The sequence below is a fragment of the Canis lupus genome, chromosome 18 (assembly GCF_003254725.2).
Source record: "Canis lupus dingo isolate Sandy chromosome 18, ASM325472v2, whole genome shotgun sequence".
In the NCBI taxonomy this organism is placed as follows: Eukaryota; Metazoa; Chordata; class Mammalia; order Carnivora; family Canidae; genus Canis; species Canis lupus.
In genome coordinates this window covers 1001945-1024635 of record NC_064260.1, presented here as the reverse complement: position 1 = coordinate 1024635, position 22691 = coordinate 1001945, and the positions used below count along the sequence as shown (strand labels likewise).

The 22691-nt window shown below is 41.6% G+C and overlaps 2 long non-coding RNA genes across 2 annotated transcripts; both read right to left on the bottom strand.

Moving 5' to 3' along the window:
* Nucleotides 1–674: 674 nt before the first annotated feature.
* Nucleotides 675–4901, bottom strand: LOC112661258 (uncharacterized). The gene is made up of 3 exons (XR_003137559.3): nt 4379–4901; nt 2746–2841; nt 675–1145 (listed from the first exon to the last, which is right to left on the bottom strand). It is a non-coding gene; the product is annotated as an uncharacterized LOC112661258 (long non-coding RNA).
* A 111-nt stretch (nt 4902–5012) lies between these two features.
* LOC112661327 (uncharacterized) lies at nt 5013–22278 on the bottom strand. Its single transcript, XR_004806865.2, has 3 exons — nt 22105–22278; nt 13497–13609; nt 5013–5198 (listed from the first exon to the last, which is right to left on the bottom strand). It is a non-coding gene; the product is annotated as an uncharacterized LOC112661327 (long non-coding RNA).
* Between the last annotated feature and the right edge of the window lie 413 nt (nt 22279–22691).

Sequence of the window (22691 nt, the reverse complement as noted above, 5' to 3'; positions counted from 1 at the left end):
GTACTGCTTCTCATTTATCCTGGGTCTTCCTTCGGCCGCTTCACTCTGAAGGGGAACAAAGCCCTTGGCATGAGAGGGCAAATTGCCCTTCTTTTCACTGCAAATTTTTCACTGTACAATTCCATGTTATCATTTCTTCTCAGGATTATTATCATTACTTTTGGACTGGAATGGGTCCCTCGGACATTCAGCTGTAATCGATATTTGTAATCTCCAGTTGAGGAAGGATTCACTTCTGGAAAATCACTACTATTATTCCAACATCAAAGCACATTCAGCTCAGAATTGCCAATGAGCACATGTTTATCTGGACTCTTCTTTGCCCTTTACCACAGCCCTTTCCCTGAGCAACCTTTGCTTGACTGGGACACCGTGGAGCCATTGGAAGCCGTTTACCACCCTTTTCTTTCATGAGATCTAGGGTAAACCGTTGTTAGGAGGCTGGAAGAATCTTAAAATTTATTTAATTTTAAAGATTTTTTTTTAAGATTTATTTATTTATTTGAGAGAAAGAGTGGAGGGAGGGGCAGAGGGAGAGGCTCTCAAGAAGGCTCCCCACTGAGCGGGGAGGTGGATTCAGGACTTGATCCCATGACCCTGAGATCATGACCTCAGCTGAAATCAAGAGTCGGACATTCAATCATCTGAGCCCCCGAGGCACCACTATTATTCCAACTTTATATTTGAAAGAGTCCTAAGAAATTTATTAACTTCTTCAGTTACACTGTGGGCCTAAGATGTTAACCTAGGTTTGCCTGTCTTGGTCTATAGTGGTTAGAAGGGAGACCCAGCATTTGCCACATTCTGTGAAAGGGGGGCCCTATCGATTATCTCAAAATCATCGATATTTAGAAAACAAGAAATGAAAACTGCAAAAAGTCAACATGGTAAATGAGAACAGCAACAAAAACGTCCACTAGACGGAACGAAGTTCAGGCTACACAGCAGGGATGTGTCTGTGTAGTGAAAAAGCAGTTTTTCCCAAAGAGAAGTCTTTGCCCTCAGCTAGTGGGAGGTGGTCTTGAGGTGCTGCGATGTCCTGCCCAACTGCAGTGTCTGTCTTCTCCTGGGGACTTTGGTCCCCAGACAGACTAATGCTGTGATCTCTGGTGTGGGCTTGAGTCTCACTATGTCGGTTCTGGCTTCTGCGGAAGATGAAAGCTATTAGCCCACGACTCCCGGAGGAATGAGGGACTGAAGTTCAGTCAGGTGGGCGGTTGTCACTGCGTCCCATTTAGACTCTGGACACTGACAGCACAGGTGAGCTTCCCTGGGTGGCTGTGCCCCGTGCACACTCTCACTCCTTCTAGGAGATGAGGGCATCTGTCACTCCCCGAGAGGGGGTAGCTGGAAGCTTGGTGTTTGAACCCCTCTCAACCTCATGTAGGCATCTCTTCCTTTGGCTATAATTAAACTGTAACTATTAGTATAGCACTTTCATGAACTCTGTGAGCAATTCTAACAAATATCACATTTGAAGGTGATTATGGGACACCCCTCCAATATTTAATCAGTTGGCCTGAAATGAGAGTGGCCCTGGGAACCCCAAACTTGCAGCTCAGGTGAGGTATCTAAAATGAAGGCAGTCTTGAGGGGCTGACCCCTCAGACCATGTGGTTGGCCTCACCAGGCAGTGTCCTGAAGCAGACTGATCCACAAAAAGGCCAATATAATATTATTATTTAAGATAGATGCTAAATAAGTGCCATGTTCACAGAAAGAATTACATAAGAACTATTAACTTTGATTGAATAATACAAACCCAATGAAAACAATTAAAAAAAAAGAAATGACATAGAAAAAACATAAGCTACAGTGGTCAGTCGGAAACATATCCAAAGTGTATATGCATTTTTTTTCTAAGTTTCCCAAAGAAATTAATGCATAATTAAAAGATTGCAGGGAAACCCATCAAAACCTCCTGTGCCATTTTAACTTCACGTGGGGGACTGAGGGTGTGTTTTGTTCTGTTTGCTTTTTTTCCCTCCACCATTAGCATCCTTAAGCTTTATATAATGAATTTCCTTCATGAGCATCAGCATAATATTAAAATAATAAAAATAAGATAGTATTATCTATTTAATTCGATGCATTACATCAGAAGCTTTTGGAGAGGAGTTCTGGGACCAGAGTTTTTAAAGATTTTCAGGTAATCTTTATTGTGAAGTGAGGTTGAAACTCATGGGCAAGAACCAAAGTGGGAATTTCTAATTCAAGGAGATTGTGTTATATATAGTAGATGTAAAGCTGAGACAGAGCTAAAAATCCTGAAAGAATACCTATATTTCCAAAGGGCTAAAAAATGGTATCTGAAGGCGACAACATTCCACGAGGCTAGGAGCAGCTGTGGAAGTCATATTATAAAGTGTTATTATGTGCTTTGGGGGGCAGTGGAAATCCAAGAGTTCAGCAAGGAAGGGATCACACTGATCTGTCTAGACACTCTGTAAATAGTGTTTTCTGGATAGTTACCATAACATAACCTCCAATTTAAAGAGCTAATGAGTTATAATACCCATAAGCATATTAACAGTTCTTGGAACCCTGGTTAAACTTGGTTTAATCTAGGATTTCCGACTCTTCTGTGGCACTGAATAATTTTTCTTCATAATGCCTATTATGAGGATATCTTGACCTAAAGCCTACAGTAAAAACTGCCTTTATTTGCAATAGTAGGGAGCTGCTGACACACAGCACCCGCATCTACATAGAGCCCTCTTTCTGGAAGGGTGAAGGGGGACTTACCTGTGTAGCACAGGTTGGGAGCCCTGAGTGACTCTAAGAGCTCTTGTCTGAAGGACACTTGCTATAATCAGATGGCCAAAGAAGAATGCTATTATCCTAAAAAAAAAAAAATGCTTCACAGTGGGAAGAATTATGGATTCTGAAAAATTCTAATGTACTTCCATCAGCTGCTACTCTAGATTGCTACCATTTAACTGGTTGGTCATGATAGCTGGAGCTCCCCATATTCAATTCACCTCTCCTTCTAGAAACAAAGAAGCCCTCCCAATCCCCTTGCCATAGAGTAGAGGAGATATTTAGTTCTGTATGTTTATTTTTTTTAAGATTTGATTGATTGATTGACTTATTTATTTATTTATGAGAGAGAGAGAGAGAGAGAGGGAGAGCATGAGTGGGGAGAGGGGCAGAGGGGCAGAGGGAGAGGATGAATCTCAGTAGACTGCACCGAGGGAAGAGCCTGATGTGGAGCTTGATCCCATCCCAATTTCTTGATTCTGAAATCAAGAATCAGACACTGAGCCAAGGGAGCCATCCAGGTGCCCCTCTAGTTCTGTTTAAAAGGCAGCAAGGAAAAGGTAGTTAAGAGGTCGTTAAGCAGGCACCTGGGTGGCTCAGTCAGTGAAGCATCTGCCTTTGGCTCAGGTCATGATCTCAGGATCCTGGGATCGAGGCCCACATCAGGCTCCCTGCCCAGTGGGGAGCCTGTCTCTCCCTCTCCCTCTCCTCTTGCTTGTGCTCATTCTGTCTCAAATAAATAAATAAAGAGGTAGTTAAGAGCAAAGGTGATTTTTTTTAAACCACCCATTCTTTCTTTGCTGCAGAAAATATGGAACTATATGTTGAGGGGTGTCATCTCAAGACTGTTCGATGGGTATCAAGTTTCAGCAATGCTGGATGAATAAGGTCTAGAGATTTACATACAACACCGCACCTGTAGTTAAAGGTGTAGTATTATGTACTTGAAATCTGTTAAGAGGGTAGACCTTGTGTTAACTGTTCTTTACACACGCACATGCACAACAAACAAACAAAACCCCCAAACAGAGGGACACAAAGACGCTTGGGAAGGTGTTGGATATGTCTGTTATGTGAGTGTTTGCATATGTCCATAAATAAAACTGTTTAAAGAAAACACTGCAGGGATCTCTGGGTGGCTCAGCGGTTCAGCGCCTGCCTTTGGCCCAGGGTGTGACCCTGGGGTCCCGGGATCGAGTCCCATGTCGGGCTCCCTGCATGGAGCCTGCTTCTCCTTCTGCCTGTCTCTGCCTCTTTCTCTCTCTCTCTCTCTCTCTCTCATGAATAAATAAATAAAATCTTTAAAAAAAAAAAAAAACACTGCAGACTGTCCATCAGTTTCAGTGCCAGAGGAACCAAGCAGAACCTGCGTTGCTCATCGGCACTGGACATACAGCACAAGCAAGAAATACACCTTTGATGTGGTCTTGCTAAGATTTTGGGGTGAATTTGTAACTGCAGCATAATCTCATATGCTAGGCTCCTGAAGGAAAGGCTATAACAGTGCCAACTTGGACACGTCTTGGTGGAGTCTAAAAATCTTTGTTTTCTCTATGATTGATCGTTTTCTTCACATCTTAAATATCCATTAAGAAAACTGATGAAGGATAATACATACCAGCTCCAGGAACAATTGTAGTAATAAGACTAACTACCCCACCAATAGTGGTCAAGGGTGATGCAGGGGGTATGTCCTGTAACCCGCTCCCATAACAAAAGATGGTTGACTTTGAGACTCCATCGTCGTGTCAGCTGATCAGAAATAAAATGTGCTGAATGAATCAGTATCTCCAACATGGAACACACACTTGTCCTCCGTTCATTGCAGAATTCAGGCAGGAACAGTTATGAATGCTTAATCACAGAGTTCAAGGAGGGTCAAAAGGACAAAAATAGGCAGTTACATCAGATATTTTGAAAAGACCCGATATATGAAAGTTAGATAGGCTTCACATCTGAGAAAAAGCACACAAAACACTCAAAGTTATAGAAGACTCGTTTTTGAATGAAAACCTAAGTTTAGAATGATCCCTTTTTAAAATCCTTATTGCGATTTGGTCATGCAGTGTTAGCCCTTGACTCACATTTCTTTTTTTCCTTTAACTTAAAAAGTTGCTGGAGGGAAATGGGGTGGTGGGAAGGGGAAACTGGGTGACAGGCATTAAGGAGGGCATGTGATGTGATGAGCACTGGGTGTTGTACTATATGTTGGAAAATTGAATTCAAATTTTAAAAATTGATAATACCTTACTTAATGAAACAGTCACATTCTGAGGAGCTCTTGGTTCATCGGGGCCTTCATTTCACACGCTTTCTACTATTCTCCAGGGTAGTAAAGCAGAGCCTGCCCGGCACGCCTCAGACTTCCCCTCCCAGCCTTCTGATGGTGGCATTCAACACTCACGATCCTCCCACGTTCCAAATTAGGACGCTGGTATCTAAACCCAAGTGACCCATGGAGGAAAGACACCCATGACTGTATTTTACAATGCATACAACAACCTCAAGGTCCATAGGTAATTTCACAAACTGTGGAGTACGGGGAAGTGGAGGCAACTGGAGACTCAAGTCATAAGCAGGGGCTTTCACTTCCAGTTTCCCCAGTGACTAGATCCGCTGTGCTCAACCCAACACCCAGCTATCCCTTGAGGTAGTCAAAGATTTCCAGAGAGCCCGGGATCCTGGGATCACAGTAAGGAAATCTGTTTCTGGAATCTCCACCCTCGCTGTGACCATGCTGGTTTTCGGGTGTCCCGGGCCTTGTATTCATTCTACAGTCGTGTGGGATATCCTTGCTTTCACAGTAATTAGGGCTGGTTCAAGGGAGGTTTCACAGCCAAGTTGATGATTGCCTGCAAATGTCACTCTTATTTATATTTTTACTCAAACTCTCAGACCTCCTTGTACTAATAATTTTAATGTCAGGATTTGGATGATTGAAGAATTATGGATGTGCTGAAGGTGATGATTGTGTGCTTCTAGTTAACAGAACGCTCATTCAAGTGTCCCTCAGAGCTACATCCCTGCTCAAAACAATTGTTGGAAGAAAGAAAAGGTGAATTCACTAAGAAAACATTTTCATAAAAATAAAAAAAAATTTAAAAAAAAAGAAAAAATTTTCATCAGTCTGGCAGCCTGAATATACACGTCAGCACATTCCAACATGGGGGTTCCATCCTGGACCCAGATACAGTTTTGGTTGAGGACCTGAAGAGCATGTGAAAGTTGATGAGGTCTCACTCAACCTCTTTGATTTAAAATGAAAGACTTCCCTCTGCGTGGGCAATGTGCCGCTGTGATACCCTGGATGGACAGTCACTCGGCATGTCTTCAGTCAAGTGGAGAGGTTAGAAGACTCATCGCTTGCGGGGAAGCCGTATTCATAGAGGCCACCATGCGCAGACCGTGGGCGCCAGTGAAGCATTACAGATAAGATCACGTAGCGCGGAGGCTTAGATAGGAACGCATCTGATGTAGAGGTAGGGCATTTTCAAAATTTGGATACATTTCATGCAACTGATTTGGGCTTTTGCTGGGAACTACGCGAAAGAATCTCTCCATACAAAGCGGTTGCAATTTCCAGAGACGAGGCGGCCTATTGCTTTTATCCACGATTTATTTATTTTATTTTATTATTATTATTATTATTTTTTATTTATGATAGTCACAGAGAGAGAGAGAGAGAGAGGCAGAGACACAGGCAGAGGGAGAAGCAGGCTCCATGCACCGGGAGCCCGACGTGGGATTTGATCCCGGGTCTCCGGGATCGCACCCTGGGCCAAAGGCAGGCACCAAACCGCTGCGCCACCCAGGGATCCCATTATCCACGATTTAAATCCTATTTATGAGGCGAACACTTATACTCATGAACAGTCGTTGGTTGCCAGCACGTCCCATCCCGATTCATAGGAACCGTCAGGATTATGATACAAGTATTAAGCCGAGAACATTAAAATTGTGCCTTTTTCAGAGTGGCGTGTGGGCTCGTGGGATTAATTTATTTCTCCTCATGGTGGTGTGAGATGGTTCCTCATGGGGACACACGTGCTTGCATGAACGGAGAAACAAAGTCAGACTTTCTCTGAAACGGAGTCAACACTGATCTGATCTAACCGTTCCGTCAATCAGGTCAAGCTGTGGCGATCGCATGTCAGGACGGAGATTTTCTGTACTTGAAGTGAGCTCAACCCTCCACGCTGACGTTTCAGCAGAGAGAGGGAAGCAGGGCCTGGATTCCTCGGGCCGCAGGCGGGCCTGGTCTGGGGCCCGACCTCAGACCCCCCAGGCCTCTCTCTCCGTGGCGGTGACAGGTCAGGACGAAACAGGCTTCCCGCGAGGAGGTCTGGACACGCAGGAACGTAGACCTTGTCCAGACACTCCGTGACCAAGCCCCACGTCCCTGGCGAAGAGGAGGGACTGCTGTGCGCCCCAAGCTCAGCGTTAGGGCCGCTTCTCCACGGACCCTCGCGGGGAGGCCCACTCACGGTCAGAGTCAGAGGGTCGCCTTGCCCCTGGCATCTCCCGTCCGCCTGAGCGTCCGCGCGGGAACGGTGTGCGGAGGGAGGACAGCCCTGTGGGCGGCCTCGCCGGGCCAGCTGCGTCGGTCACCGGGCCAGGCCCAGGCGTGGAGGGGGCCAGACGGTGTCCTCAGGCTGCGTCTCGAGCCACCGCCCTCCGAGGACATCTGCCTTCAGCCTGGCGGGAGAGGCCCCGGGACGTGTGCGGTGCAGCTGCCTCTGGCGTTGGCGACTCCGCGCTGCCCCCGGACTCCAGGGTGCGCTCTCGGGGCGGCCGAGCCGCGTCCGCTCCGTCTTGACGGGCCTTTCCTGCTCGCGGCCTTGCGAGTCTCGCTCGCGCCCCCTTCCCGTCTTCCTAACCTAACGCTGCCCTGCAGGGGCCTCTCTCGTGGGCACGACGTCAACAGGGAGGTTCCAAGCTGCAGGAGCAGCTTGCGGAGCCCTGGGCACGACCCAGACCCAGAGGGCGCACCTGCCGGGCACCTGCGGCAAAAAGTGGGAAGCCTCGTGACCACGCTGTCTCGTTGGCCTGAAAGACGCGTCATTTCGCTTAGCACGTCCGTGTCCCTCTCCACGTCGCTGTACCCGGGGGTGGACGGTGCCGGCTCCGGCACGTTGGCTACGGCGAGCCCGCCGAGGGTCACCTGCGTTGTGTGTGTGTGTGTCACAGCTTCTTTTCTCTCCTCCTTAATGTTCTTCCCAGGAAATTAATTAGCCTTTTAGCAATGGCGATGTCGTCCGTCTCCTTTTCATTTTATTTTCTGTTTCTTTCTTTCTTTCTTTCTTTCTTCTTTCTTCCTTTCTTCTTTCTTTCTTTTTCTTTTTTCCTTTTTATTTATTTATTTATTTATTTATTATTTATTTATTTATATTTCTTCTTTCTTTCTTCTTTTCTTTCTTTTTTCTTTTTTTCTTCTTTCTTTCTTTCTTTCTTTCTTTCTTTCTTTCTTTCTTTCTTCTTTCCTCTCTCTCTCTCTCTTTCTCTCTTTCTCTCTTTCTTTCCCTTTTAAGAAAACTTTCCCACTTATGGGAAAGATTGATCAAAAAAATAAATAATTGCTACGTGTTATCTTTTTCTGACAAATTGCCAAAGATTCTCTCCCCCGGAAAAGGTAATTAATTAAACTGTGCTTCTCGGGTCCGTGCTCCATGGAACCCCCCATGGAGTCCCATTTTCTGATGTCACCCATCTTTGACTGCTGTGGTCTCAAGAGTCCTTCTCAAACTCCTAAGCTGAAACCTGACTCTCAAAGTGGCAGCGTTAGGGCATGGGGGATGCGGGGTGGTGATTGGGACGTGACAGTGGAGCCTCATGATTGGGGTTGGGGCCATTGTAAGAGAGACCTCACAGGGCACCTGGAGGGTTCAGTGGTTGAGCGTCTGCCTTCGGCTCAGGGCGTGACCCCCGGGTCCCAGGATCGAGTCCTGCATGGAGCCTGCCTCTCCCTCTGCCTGTGTCTCTGCCTCTCTGTGTGTATCTCTCATGAATAAATAAATAAATAAATACGATATTTAAAAAAAAAAAAAAGACTTCACAGAGCTCCCTCAGCCCTACCTCGCGTCAGGACACAGTGAGAAGAGGCTGTCTGTGACCCAGAAGAGGCTCTACCCACCATGCTGGCTCCCTGGTCAAGGACATCCAGCCTCCGCAAGCGTAAGGAATATATTCCTGTTATTTATGAGCCACTCAGCCTGTGGTTCTTGTTTAGAGGAGCCTGGGTGGACTAAGACAGTGAACTCTGAATACTCTTTTTTTTTTTTAAGATTTTATTTATTTATTCATGAGAGACACACACAGAGAGAGAAGCAGAGACCCAGGCAGAGGGAGAAGCAGGCTCCCTGCAGGGACCCCGATGTGGGACTTGATTGCGGGACCCAGGATCACACCCCATGCTGAAGGCAGATGCTCCACCACGGAGCCACCCAGGCACCCCTCTGGATCTCCTTTTAAGAGGACTTCACGGTTCGAGTCAGGCCCGCATGCACTTAAGGGCAGGTGATCATGCAGGGGTGCACGCTAGTGGGGCAGGACTCATGTTCCAGGAGCTCTCTCCAGAGACGGACATTATTGATTATCTACGAAACAGTTTGTTTCTGGATCCACAAACTCTTCTTTTTCTGTTCTTGAAAGTTCTGGACAGGCACTGACCATGTGGCCATTATCAGGGACCTGTCCCTTCCTTCACTTTTCTCTAAGACCCGGGAGCAAGACAGAGCCGCCCTGTCTCAGAGTCCTAGCACCAGGAGTACGATGCGTGAAAACATTTGTTGGTTGAGGTCTGAGATCTTCACTAACCTTACTGGTTCTCCAGACCCTACAGATGCTTCCTTTTCTTTCTTTCTTTTTTTTTTCTTCAGTTTTTCTTTCTATTCCATTTCGCTAACATACAGTGTAATATTAGTCTCCGGTGTATAATACAGTGATTCAACACTTCCATACACCACCCAGGGCTCAGCACAAGTGCCCTCCCTTGATTTTCATCACCTATTTCACCCGTCCGCTACCTATCTCCTCTCTTGTAACCATCAGTTTGTTCTCTATAGCGAGGAGTCCGTTTTTTGCTTTGTCCTTCTCTCTTTTCCCCTATGCTCATTTGTTTTGCTCCTTAAATTTCACATATGAGTGAAATCATATGGTAATTATCTTTCTCTGACTAACTTATTTCACTTAGTATTATACCCTTCAGCTCCATCCATGTTGTTGTTGTTGCAAATGGTAGGATTTCACTCTTTTTGGACTAATAATATTCCATTGTGTGTCTGTGTGTGTGTGTGTGTGTGTGTGTGCGCGCGCGTGCGCGCTTCTTCTTTATCCATTCATCTAGCCATGGGCCCTTGGGCTATTCCCATAGTTTGGCCACTGTAAGTGATGCCGCTATAAACATGGGGATATGTGTAGTCCTCTGAATTAGTGCTTTTGTATTATTTGCTTAAGTACCCAGTAGTGGGATTGCCAGATTGTTGCATGGTTCTACTTTTAACTCTTTGAGGACCCTCCATACTGTTTTCCAGGGCGACGGCCCCGTTTACATTCCCACCAGCAGTGCACCAGGATTCCCTTTTCTCTACATCTTCATCAACATATCTCATTTCTCGTGTTGATTTCAGCCATTCTGACAGGTGTGAGGTGATGTCTCATTCTGGTTTTGGTATGCAGTTCCCTAATGGTGAGTGACACTGAGCATCTTTTCATGTGTCTGTTGGCCATCTGGATGTCTTCTTTAGAGAATTGTCTGTTCATGCCTTCTGTCCATTTTTAATTAGAGTATTTGTTTTTGGGGTGTTGAGCAGGATAAATTCTTTATAAATTTTGGATGCTAACCCAGATATGTCATTTTCAAATACCTTCTCCCATTCTGTAGGTTGCCTTTCAGTTATGTTGATTATTTCCTTTGCTGTGCAGATGCTTTTTATTTTGAGGTAGTCCCAGTGGTTTATTTTTGGTTTTGTTTCCCTTGCCTCAGGAGACACATCTAGAGAAAAATTGCTGTGACCAATGTCAGAGAAATTGCTGCCTTTGCTCTCTTCTAGGATTTTTTATGGTTTTAGGTATCATATTTAGGTCTTTAATCCATTCTGAGTTTATTTTGTGCATGGTATAAAAAAGTAGTCCTGTTTCTTTCCTTTGTATGTTGCTGTCCAGTTTTCTCAACATTTGTTAAGGGGACTATTTCCCTTAGGATATTCCTTCCTACTTCGTCAAAGATTAATTTACCTTATATTTGTGGATTTATTGCTGAGTTTTCAATTCTGTTTCCTTGATCTTTGTGTCTATTTTTGTGTCAGTACCACACTGTTTTGATCACTACAGCTTTGCAACATAACTTGAAGTTCAGAACGATGATGCCTGCAGCTTTGCTTATCTTTTTCAAGCTTGCTTTGGATATTCAGGGTCTTTTGTCAAAAGTTTAGGATTGTTTATCCTAGTTCTGTGAAAAATGCTGTCAGTATTTCTGGAATTACAGGATGAGCACTGAGTGTTATACTGTATGTTGGCAAATTGAATTTAAATTAAATAAATATAAATCCGTAGTTTGGGTCGTATAGACGTTTTAATAATATTTGTTCTTCCAATTCATGAACATGGAATATCTTTCCATTTTTTTGTGTTGTCTTTAATTTCTTTCCTCAGTGATTGATAGACTACAGGCCTTTCACCTCTTTGGTTCGGTTCATTCCTTGGTATTTAATTATTTTTGATGCAATTTTAATGGGATTGCTTTCTTAATTTCTCTCTCTGCTGCTTCATTATTGGTGTATAGAAATGCAAAATATTTCTCTATGTTGATTGTGTATCCTGCGACTTTACTGAATTCATTTATCAGTTCAGCAGTATTTTGGTGGAGTCTTTGAGGATTTCTCTATATAGTATCATGTCATCCGCAAATATGAAAATTTTACTTCTTCCTTACCTATTTGGATACATTTTATTTCTTTGCTTTGTCTGATTGGTGTGACAAGGACTTCCAGTACTATGTTGAATAACAGTGGTGAGAGTGGACATCCTCATCTTGCTCCTGACCTTAGGGAAAAAGCTCTCAGTTTTTCACCATTGAGTATGACGTTAACTGTAAGCTTTCCATACATGACTCATTATGTTGAGGTATGTTCCTGCTAAATTGACATTGTTAAGGGTTTTTATCATGAATGGATGTTGTACTTTGTCATATGCTTTCTCTGCATTTATTGAAATGATCCTATGGTTCTTAAACTTTCTCTAATTGAAGTGATGTATCATGTTAATTGATTTGCAAATATGGGACCACTCTTGCAACCTAAGAATAAATCTCACTTGATTACGGTGAATGACTTTTTTAATGTATTGTTGAATTTGGTTTATTTGAATTTTGTTGAGAATTTTTGCATCTATGGTCATCAGGGATATTGGCCTGTAGTTCTTTTTTTTTAGTGGTATCTTTATCTTGTTCTGGCATCAGGGTTATGCTGGCCTCATAGAATGAATTTGGAATTTTTCCTTTCTTTTCTGTGTTTTGGAATAGTTTGAGAAGAAGAGGTGGTAACTCTTCTTTAAATGTTTGGTAGATTTGGACTGTGAAGCCCTCTAGTCTTGGATTTTGCTTTTTGGGAAGTTTTTGATTACTGATTTAATTTCTTTGCTGGTTATCAGTCTGTTAAAACTTTCTCTTTCTGTTTCATTTTGGTAGTTTATATATTTCTAGTTTAAATATTTAGGGATTTCTCCATTTCTTCTAGGGAGTCTAATGTGTTTGCATAGAGTTTGCTTTTTTATTTTTTTTAGAGATTTTTATTTATTTATTCATGAGAGACACACAGAGAGAGAGAGAGAGGCAGAGACACAGGCAGAGGGAGAAGCAGGCTGCCTGCGAGGAGCCTGATGTGGGACTCGATCCCAGGACCCTGGGATCATGACCTGAGCCAAAGGCAGATGCTCAACCACTGAGCCACCTAGGTGCCTGGCATATAGATTTTCATAATATTCTCTTATAATTGTATTTCTGTGGTGTTGATTATTTCTCCTCTTTGATTAGTGACTTTATTTATTTAAAGCCTTTCTTTTTTTTTTTTCTTGATAAGTCTGGCTACAGGTTTATCAAATTTATTGATTTTTTTCAAAGAACCAGGTCTTGGTTTCATTGATCTGTTTTATCATTATTATTATTATTATTATTATTATTATTATTTATTATTATTATTATTACTATTATTATTTTACTTTCTATATCATTTATATCCGCTCTAATCTATTATTTCCTTTCTTCCGCTGGTTTTAGATGTGTTTTTCTTCCTCTAGCTCATTTATGTACAAGGTTAGGTTGTGTATTTGAGAGTTTTCTTGCTTCTTGAGGTAAGCCTGTGTTGCTGTGTCAATAGTTCATGCTTAAAAAAGAAAGCTAAAGCATGACAAAGAGGCTGTGGCTATCACAGACAGAAATTTACCCTTGAGATAAATGCTTTTCATAAAAACCAAATCAGAATAGACAGTTAAATTAATTGCCTTTGCCCAGACCTTTCCACTGACACCAGACACAGCAGCAAATTGTATACTGCTAGGAAGTTTACAAATATGATCGTGCATTATTCTATGAATTTGAATTTCTTTAGAAACAAAGATTTCCTTATCACTCCTGGAAACTATAAAATGAACTGCAAATTATAAGTTTTTGATAGGCTTTACTACTAACTAAAGACATACCCATAGTAAAAGCAAAATTTAGCAAGAATGCTTCACGGTATTACCTGCAGTGGCACAAAAAATTAGAGCGTGACATTGGACCAACACTGATGGGGAGATTTAAGGAAGTATTGCTGAGGTATTTTCCAATGCATGTCCATCTGCCAGTGGCACCATTCTGACAAGAAAATAAACAAAGGATGAAGCAAGAATCAAAGCCTTAAGAACTTTGGATCACTCCCTATTCTTTGAGTGGGTTGTTTTCATTGCCGAAAACCAATTGCTGTAATAAATATAAATGTTCATAAAGTAAGAAATGTTTGATTTTATTTTTCCAACCTGGTGAATCCCAACTTTTTTCTCCAGTAACAAGGCCACATATTTTAGTGGTACTGTATCAAACTGGCCTGAAGAGGTTTACTTTTCCTCTCAGAATTTCCACTCTCCTTACACTCCACCAACTGCAGGAAAAGAGAAAGAAAAGAACTAGGGGAATTTTAAACCCCAAATTATCAAAGCTCAAAGTTCCTCAACTTTCCAAGGCCCCAAATCCTAGTTTCCCTCCCATAGTAACCTTGGGAATGACACGTTATTACTCCTTTATTATCAACAGATACAAGCTAAATTTCCAGAACACCTACCAAAATAGCCTCCCCATGAACTGAAGCCTGAGAACCGTAAGATACTCTAGGATCATCTTGCATCTTCCCTATCCCAACACTGGAAGTGGTTCTCTATGCAGCTCTGGGTCTTTTGATTAGAGGATTTTGGGGTTTTGTTTGTTTGTTTTTTGCATGTGGATGTTTATTTATTCTGGAATCAACATCTGAAAACTCTGTTTTCCCTCTTTTGAATTGAATTTTTTTTCACTTTTGTAAGAAATGACTGGTATAAATTTAGAGCTAAATTAAATGAGTTATTTTTAAAGAATTTATTTATTTATTCATGAGACACACTGAAACAGAGAGAGAGGCAGAGACATAGGCAGAGGGAGGAGCAGGCTCCCTGCAAGAAGTCTGATGCAGGGGTCGATCCTGGACCCTAGGATCACACCCTTAGTTGAAGGCAGACACTCAACTGCTGAGTCACCCAGGCATCCTGAATTAAATGAGATTTTACTAAGTTGACACCTCATGGTTAAAATAAATTTGATATTTAATAACATGGTTTTAAAAAAGATTTTATTTAATTATTCATGAGAGACACACAGAGAGAGGCAGAGACACAGGCAGAGGGAGAGGCAGGCTCCATGCAGGGAGCTCGATGTGGGACTCGATCCCAGGACTCCAAGATCACAGCCTGAGCCAAAGGCAGACACTCAACCACTGAGCCCCCAGGCGTCCCAACATGATATTTTTAAAGAAGAGTTCAATATTATTTCTATTTAAAAATTTCCTATGTTCCCATTCATTTATTCATGTGAACAAGTTTTTCAAATAGTATGAACTACCTGACCTGAAATACCTTCATTTCTTTCACTGAAGAATATATATCCAATGTAGTTTACTTTTATTTATTTAACTAGATTTTATCAAATCTTGCATACATTTATATTGTTTTGTTCAATTGTGAGCAAATAGTGATTAAAAAATGCAACTCAACCTAGAGGATTTGTTCAATTATTTAAAACTTTATTGTCTTTAAAAATTGAAAATTTTAATTATAAGCATTTTTTCAGATAAATGGATAATAACATGAAGTAATAAAAAACTTTCAAGTCTCAAATACATTACATTAAATATGATTTTATGGTGGAAATGAAATTAGAAAGTTACTTTAAGAATGAAAGCAAAGTAATTAAAATTATTGCCTGGAAAAAATAACTTGTTCAAATCAATTTTAAAGGGATGATGATAAGTGTCGGTTGTCATATATTATGATAGTTCCATTTATCATATTTAAAATATATACTTGATAATTTTATTTTTATTATGGGCATTTATAAAATGCCAAACACAACATTCTTTGTAAGCTTTTAAATGAATGATGTTTTTTCGATAAGAAATGCTATATTAACAAAATCAACAAAAACATAAATCCAGGAGTATTTAGTTATTAAAAAGTATTTTTAGGATACAGAAAGCAAAATTTATTGACTACAACACTAGACGGCCTTTTGCAAGTTACATTAGCTCTCCATGCCCCAAGAAGCTCTTCCGCAGCATGCTACGTTTGGGCTTCCTTGACTCTCAATATTTCTTCTATTCAGCATGTCTGCTTGTCATTGGTATTGCCTGAATTAATTGCCTAATCTGTCTGTGCACCTTCTGGGAAGCCAAAAAAATATTAAGATCTCTAAGTCTACATCAAACCTAATTAAAGAGATGTGTAGGGAGATGAATAACCAAAGAGTGTGAGCGCCAGGAAAAAAAATGTATATTTTAATAGCTCCCTTGGTGAGGACGGGAGGTCTAGTGCTTGGGAACTGATCTAAACAGTCAGTATGAGCAAGGACATTCTGCTCAAATCCTCACTGTGATTAGCCAGCTTCTATGAAAATAGCCTGTGCATTTTGGTTATACTGTAGAATTCATACATGCACATGCAGATTTTGAAACACAGATTCAATGATCATGTGCTAGAGCCATTTTCTCTTCAAACAATAAATTTGGATTTGATTTGATTGAATTAATAACTTCACCTATAACCATAGGCAAATAAAAATAAGAGACCCTAGAAATAAAATGCATGAATTCCTGTTTATCATACATCGAAGAATTGGGACAAGAGTGAAGCTGATTTCAACGTTAGGGGATGGAATCAGTTTACGACGCAAAATCTTTTTATTCCTAGCTATAAATCTTTTTGTCTTGACTCAACTGCATCACAGTCAAGGTGTTATCAAATAATTTCATGTGTGGAGACTACAAGAGAACAGAACCAAGGGATATCCAAAATTCAGTGAGATACCTGAGAATCTAGAAGAATGAGAAGTTCCCACATGTCCAGAAGTCTTCAGACCTAAGATGACAGACGTTTTACTTCTTTGGAGCCAAAGAAATATGAAATGCAACCAATCATAATATGATAGCAGTGGCATCCTCTGTGGGTAGCGGACTTGAATCTGGGGCTGAGCGTCCCTCCTATGTCACTGATGCAGCAATAGGGTTAAAATTCAGAATATCCCATCAAAGTTACATAAAATCGTCTAATTCTTTGGTATTAAGTAAAGTCAATTAATTAGATTGGAGCTGTTTTCTTTAAATGGATACTCCTTTTTATCAATGGAGCCATTTATAATTAGGAACAGAAGAGGTTGAAAGGTCAAAACTAGTTAAGATCTTTTCAATTCAAAAAGGATCAGTTCATATTGACATTTTATATATTTGTGATGTTGGGATGTTTAAAACAATCCAGGCTATGATAATAGTGCTTGTAGATATAATTTTTAAATATGTACTCAGTAATTAACTTTTACCTATGAGTTTTAAGTTAAATAATCATTAAACTGTCCACATTATTGGATTATCTAAGAAAACTTTGAACATAAAATATATTTAAGTATAAAGCAATACATGTGTTATATTAAGAAAGTTTATTTAAGCTCCTGAGAATAAATTGTTCTTGGCTATAAAATTAAAACACTTAAAATGGAAATTACATATATTGTTATGTATAAATGACTTTTAAAAGCTACTATTTAACAAAGTTTATAAATGAGGTCAAATATTATTCAAATGCTGATTTAAAGTGATTGCTAAAATGCGCAAGATTTATAAATAGAACATTTTATAAGTTGAATTAAAAGATTAATAAAGGGATCCCTGGGTGGCGCAGTGGTTTGGCACCTGCCTTTGGCCCAGGGTGCGATCCTGGAGACCCGGGATCGAATCCCACATCGGGCTCCCGGTGCATGGAGCCTGCTTCTCCCTCTGCCTGTGTCTGCCTCTCTCTCTCTCTCTCTCTCTCTCTCTCTCTCTCTATCATAAATAAATAAATTTTAAAAAAAGATTAATAAAGATCCAGGTTTTTTATACCTTTAATAGCTGAAATACTAATTGTTTAAAATAAACAGAAAGCTCTGATTAGATTTCTGTGTACAGAAAGAATTCTCAATGGCATGAAGATCACCCAACATATGTAAAGGACTGAAAATCCAAAGTAAGATGTTTCCCCTCCCCATATTTGGGGGTAAGGTCAGAAATTTTCATCATCTGAAAATGGTCTAATTAATGACATAAAAATAATGTTTGGGAAAGATGCTCGTGTTAATGAGTGACTTAGAAAATCAGAATAAAGAAAGTGCAGGAAACCTTACGAGCCAGACACTGTGTTCAGAGCAGCCATCTATTTATGCCCAGAAGCCTGACAGCATTCCTGTGAGTGCAGATATTATTATTATGCCCATGTTACAGATGTCAAAGAGAAGTCTAATAGGGCTAACTGATCTTCCCAGACACACAGCTAGAGAGTAGAGCCAGCTTGCAAGCTCTATTCCTGAGCACCAACCTGTTCTCATAATGAGGACAACGCACTACATCATTCGGGCAAGAATATGAAGGTTTTTTAATAGATATTAAGAGGGATCCGACTCTGTCTCTGACTAGACATGGGACCTGAGCATCCCTTTGGAGAACCTCAGTGAGCACGCATTGCTGAATGACCGTATGTAAGCCAGAATGCTGATGGAGCGGGGCGTGCTCACAGGTGAGCTTTGTATGTAGTTGTTTGGGTTCTTGGTTTAAAATCTCCCACTCCTCTAAGCAGTGATGACTGGTGAAGATTTCTCAGTTAAAGTCCTAAGACACCAAGGCCAACAGTTAGAGCATCTCTTAAATTGGCCACAAGGTATAGTGTGACGATGAATGTCCACACGCATTTGGGAGAGGCGTCAAGGGGAGAGCCTGAGAATCAGCACAAGGGGGTAGGTGAGCCTGGCCTTCTCTAGATGAGTCCTGGGGTCATAGCATGGAGCCCACAGGTCTGGGATCTAGAAAGAATGAGATGATGTAGGAGGGCAGAAGGCAGAGTCTGGGTCAGAAACAGTGATTGCTTCCTGCTTTCAGAAATTTTAGAGAACACACTTTCTTATGGATCAGAGCCACTGAAAGAATAGGAAAGTGGGCTAACACCTCTCCCAGTCCCTGCCAACCTCTCCCTAAGTCAAAGCATGGAGATATCCCAGAATTGTCATGAAGAGGCTTACTGTCTTCTCCTACAGAAGATTTCCCACATATTCCTCTGGATTGTAACTTTCCCCATGAAACAGAACCGAAAATTTCTGCAGTAAGATCAGGGAGTGGGTGGGTGTCTCTCTGGGAGACACGTAGACTTCTCGTCTCCAGTCTTCGTGCACAAGAAGATGCAGGGTTAAGAGCATCCAGGGCTGCCAAAAGGAAGACGTGCATGAAAAGATGCATTTGAAATCCAATGCCAGGAAATTATGGCAGAAATGGAGGTCCAATACTTAGGGCAAGGCAAGATGGAGTTATCTAATAAGATGTCTTTCCTTGGGACTGGATATTGGCCGTCAACCCCTTATTAGTCCATTCACTCACCCAAAGAACTTAACTCAGGCGCCTTTCAGGCACAGAGAAGCTGAACGGTGACCAGTGTGATTCTTGTCCTTCAAGAAGAGTTTTAACAAACCCCTCAAAGGTATCAGAAAACCTCCATAACCCCTATCTACTGGGCCTCTAAATCACCTTAACATGACATGGTCTACTTCACCATTGTTCTTAATAGGAATGTCACCAAAGAGAGGACCCTCTGTCCACATGGTTTACACACCTGTTCTGCAGGAGAAATAGGGTATTCTGGTGGGGGATCAGGAGTGTTGACATGGAGCACCATCTGCATATTTGCACTTTACAGGATGCATTGATGCCTTGCCAAAGGAGAGGAACGGGAGTTCTGTGCTCTCCATTGCCTCAGAGTGAGTGCCAGCAACCAGGCACATCAGAATATCTGATTTTACCTTCTTAATGATGGCAGGAGTTGCCAGGGCCAACAGGTTCCCCCAGTCCGGGGTGAGCAGGGGTGAGTACTCCTTGCCCAAATCTGCAGTATGTGAGCCAATGGCTAAGTGAGCATCACATTGCATCTAGGCAATCATGTGTGGGGGGTGGGGTGGGAGTGAGGAGGAGTCATGTCATCCAGGGAAGGGGACTTGAAGTGTCAAGCTGAGACATGAGTGGGGACAAGAGTTAATAGTATCTGAAAAGGGTGAGCAAGAATCTGTAGGTCAAAATGAATTCTTTACCTGATGGGTACTAGCATTGATAAGCTAAAAGAATGGGACAATGAGCTAACAGGAAAACAAGAATGAGAGGCAGACCCCATGTGTTGCTGGGGATCTATTTTGTGTGTGGTCAGGCCAACTAAGAGACTCAGGAAAGGAGATGTCTGGAGTTGAAGGAGTTTTGTGCGATCTTCTGGCTTAGTTTGCTTGTGAGCATAGGACACCAGAGGGGTCTGGAGAGGAAGGGAAATGTTGACCCATGAGTCTGAGGAAGAGCATGTGGAGTCTAGTTTTCCTCTGGTTGTATATACTGTCCGCAGGGCTGCACTTCCCTCAAAACCTTCCCAGAGGTGGCTGTGTAACGGCCTCTTCCCCTAAGCATCATGCCAGAAAGTATCTCTCTACCTGCTAACAGGCAAGGCCCTGAGCCCTAAGCCAAGTGGACCTATGAGAAGAGCATGGACAAGTCAATTGTAGGAGCTCTTGGGTGTCAGGGGACCTTGACTGCCTCCATCCTGCCCTACCTGACAGAGCACCTGCTACGGAGCAGTTTAGTGATAAATGAACATGTGAGCGAGCACTTTGAGGAAGATACCTGATGGGCGAGCCGTCTTGCTCTAAAGATACAGAAAAAATTTGGTTCTCATTTTAGTCCCATTTTACCCTTTTCTCTACATTTACTTAAATTTTATTAACTCATCCTTGGATCACAAAGCTACTCACTGGGAACTCTTGGGCAGAGAGCTTCTGATTGTAAATACAGCATTGGGGTGTTTCCCCTTCTATTTCGAAGGCACCTTTCTGTTATTACTAGTCCCACTGGAAATAGTCTTAAAACATGTGAAGATTCTTGGGACATGTCCTGAGATGGACGGATCTCAAGCAGATGGTGTGAGAATGCCACTTTTTGCACATCTGTTCTGCAGTAAAGAAGAACCATGGGATACTAGACACAGCAAATGGAGGGTGGTGCTTGGTATCAAACGTGGCTGAGTGAGTGCTGGAGGCACCGGGCCTTTTCGGGGTAATGGTGGACATAGACCGACACCTGTGCAGGGCGGGGGAAACCTAACAGGACATGGGAGTGTGACTCTATATCCAGGAACATGCAGTCCAGAAGCCAGAGCCTAGGTTGGGTCCTGAATCCATTTATGCATAAAATCAATGATAGCTTGGGATATATATATATATATATATATATATATATATATATATTGCTAATGGAAGTGATACAGAACTGACATTTCAAAGATTAACATTTTCATATGCAAAATATGTCCATGTCAGAGCTAGTGAGCTTTAATTATGATCCTTTTTTCTCTTCCATTCATATCTACCATTGCCCTTTCGGGGTACATTCTCCTCTAGCTAGACATAAGGGCAGACCCTGTTCTGCCAATACCACCTTTGCAACTGCCAGGCTCTGTTCCCTTAACACGGTGCCGACTCAAGTTTTACTTTCTCACTGAAAATGGTCATTTTGTTCTACCCCTGAAATGTTTTAAATAAGAAGCCTTTCTCATATACTTCTATTTGATATTTTAGATTTACAGTGTCTGCATATTAGTCACAAAAAGTCTTGCCCTTTAGAAGACATTATATTTTAAAGCCAAGGGAAACTAGGGCAGGGGAGAATTTTCTCTAATCACATTCAGAGAGGAAGATGATTTTAATGTAATGTCTTTTGATATATCAGAGTAATATTTAGGTTCTCTTTCTGAAAAAACAACAAAAAAGCTCTTTGGGAAGAGAAAAAAGTCATCTTTCTTATGAAAACACTTATTTTTAAACATAAAACATTTTTATTGCTTCCCCTGTACAGAGTCACATGCTCTTGAGTTGGAAGGGACCTCAAAGGCCACTTGGAGCAGTTTTCTGCAGAAGGTCACCCACTCATCTTGGGTTTTGCACTAGAAGGAGGAGCTCAAAGCTTTAGGCGCTGGTACATGCTACTCCTTGCAACGCTTATTATTTGGGATGTTCTTACTTATATAAGGGTCAAGGTATTTCTTTGACCCTGCTATCACCAATTCTAATTCTACTACAGAGTGATGGAATCTCTTCTCTGTTTTTTTTTTTTCCAAATAAGTTCTTCATACATTTGAAGACAGGCAGGATAAGCTCCTAAATTACCTTTCCTGTGATACATATTCTAAATATGTTCTTTCTTTTCACATTGATCTGGTGACTATGTTTTAGGATCCCATGCTGGTTGCTGGACACATATTGGTGAAGGGCATGGCCTTCGCTCTCACCGTCCATTGGGGAAGGCAGTCAAGGAAAAATGATTATTGTAATATTGAGTGATATTTGCACATATCAGGGTGTGTGTGTGTGTGTGTGTGTCTGTCTGTCTGTCTGTGGGAAAATACAGAGAAGAGAGTATATAACTGGTATTATAGAGAGGATAGGAACAAGTAAACACAAGTCCTACAAAATAAATCCTGAAGGATGTGCAGGAGCTTTCTAGGTACATAAGAGAAAAAAATTACCTTCTAGAAGTTGTGAAATTTCATGCAAAAGCAAGAGATAACATGAGCACATCTTTTGTATTGTTGTTGCTCCTATTGTTTTATTTTTATCGGCATACAGTTGACACACGGTGTTACATTACTGTCAGGTGTACAGCACAGAACTTCAGTTGTAGTGATTTAGGTAGGAGCGCCCATCTGTCACCAGGCAATGCTATTATGAGATCATTGACTGTATTCCCTATGCTGGGCCTTTTATTCCTGTGACTCGTTGACTCGCTAACTGGAAGCCCGGGCCTCCCACTCAACTTCACCTTTTTTGTCTATACTCTCACCCCTGGAAATCATCAGTTTGTTCTCTGTATTTATAAGTTTGATTCTACTTTTTGTTTGTTTATTCGTTTGCTCTTTGAAGATCTACTTATGAGTGACGTTATATGGTTCTTGACTTAGTCTGACTTATTTTACTTAACATAATACACTCTAGATCCATCCATGATGTTGCAAGTAGTACAATCTCATTCTTTCTTATTGCTATGTTATATATATATCATATCTACATCTATCTATCTATCTATCTATCTATCTATCTATCTATCTATCATCTA